General features: G+C 45.5%; 1 non-coding gene across 1 annotated transcript; it reads right to left on the bottom strand.

The window, feature by feature from the left end:
- Positions 1 to 631: 631 nt before the first annotated feature.
- On the bottom strand, positions 632 to 734 carry LOC118759065 (U6 spliceosomal RNA). Its single transcript, XR_004995965.1, has one exon. It is a non-coding gene; the product is annotated as a U6 spliceosomal RNA (small nuclear RNA).
- Between the last annotated feature and the right edge of the window lie 987 nt (positions 735 to 1721).

The raw sequence follows: 1721 nt of genomic DNA, 5'->3' as shown, positions 1-1721 counted from the left end.
GTGAAGCAGTGTATGAAAGATCCTTTCCTTTCTGTCCCTCCTCCTCTCTGCAAAGTTGCCTTTCAAATAAAAAAAATGTTTAAAACCCAAGTAAAGCAAATGATACTTACGTTTTCATACTGAGGCAAATAAAGCAGTGGAAGTGGTAAGAGAAAGTTAGATATTGCATATATTTTAAAGATAGAGCCAAGAGACTTTTCTAATGCCTTGGGGATGGAATATGAGAATCAGAGAGTTGTCATGGATGATGCTGAGGCTGTGGTCAGAGATAAAGGAAGAGTGGATGTCAGAATAAAGATAGCAAGCAGGTAGTACAGGTGGGCTGCTGGGGAGGTGATGTGTTTGGTTTTGAATGCATTAAGTTGGAGGAAACTATTTGGCCTTCAAGTGGAAATATCAAGTAGGTTGTTCAGCATTCAATTCTGCCAAGTCCAAGTTTAAGGGGGGAGATGGGAGGTGGAAATGGAGGCTCCCATTTGGCAGCAATCAATGTACAGATGACAATGCTGGGAGTCTGGATGAGGTCATTTTCATTGCAGTTGTTACCGTGCCACCATCGTGTAGCTATGATTTTAATCTCCATGTTATATGGAGCAAAACTGAGATGGAGGGGGCTCTAAATCAGTCATGCAGTGACTGTATGACTGTATGATTTTTGCATATCACCTTGCGTAGGGGCCATGCTAATCTCTACATCATTCCAATTTCAGTATATACGCTGCTGAAATGAGCACAAGATTTAGAATTTTATGATTGAAAACATGCTCGTGCATTTATTTCCATCTGTTTGAAATGGGAGAGACAGAAAATCTCTTCCACTTACTGGCTCATTCCCTCAATGCCTGCACCAGCCATGGCTGGGCCAAATTGAAGCCAAGAGCCTGGAGCACCACTTGTGTTTCCCATGTAGGTGGCAGAGGACTAAACACTTGGACCATCTTCTGCTGCCTCCAAGGGTGCACACTGGGAAGCAGCTGCATCAAAATCAGAGCAAAGGGGACTTGAACTAGAACTCTAGCATGTCCAAGCATTGGTTTAACTCACTCCTCAAACTTCAATTCTTACTCTAATTCTCCTGTGGCAATAAATGATCTGATTAAGAGCAAATTATTTCTTCAGGGTTTAGTTTCTTTATATGCAAAACTAAAGAACAGTGTGCAGTGATGTTGCATCCAACCTGAGCCTCTCCCCAAGAAGTGCAGCCCAGACACCTCTGCTAAGTAGCAAAGTTTATTGAGGACGCAGGTAACCAGTTGGGGTCAGTTCTCCTTTCCTTCAGAGAACGACTTTGAGGTGAGAGTTAGATGGGTTTTTATGAAGAGTGAGTTATACAGCCATGGGAACCAGGTGAACTGGACAGCTGCAGGAGGCTGCCATGGGAACAATGGGTGGACAATGGGCAGGCTATAGCAACCACAGGAGGCTGCCATGGGGACAATGGGTGAACAATAGGTAGGCTATAGCAACCACAGGAGGCTGCCATGGGGACAATGGGTGGACAATGGGTAGGCTATAGCAACCACAGGAGGCTGCCATGGGGACAATGGGTGGACAATGGGTAGGCTATAGCAACCACAGGAGGCTGCCATGGGGACAATGGGTGGACAATGGGTAGGCTATAGCAACCACAGGAGGCTGCAATGGGAACAATGGGTGGACAATGGGTAGACTATAGCAACCACAGGAGGCTGCCATGGGGACAATGGGTGGACAATGGGTAG

This window comes from Ochotona princeps, chromosome 7 (genome assembly GCF_030435755.1).
Source record: "Ochotona princeps isolate mOchPri1 chromosome 7, mOchPri1.hap1, whole genome shotgun sequence".
NCBI lineage: Eukaryota > Metazoa > Chordata > Mammalia > Lagomorpha > Ochotonidae > Ochotona > Ochotona princeps.
This window is presented reverse-complemented; position numbering and strand designations above follow the sequence as displayed.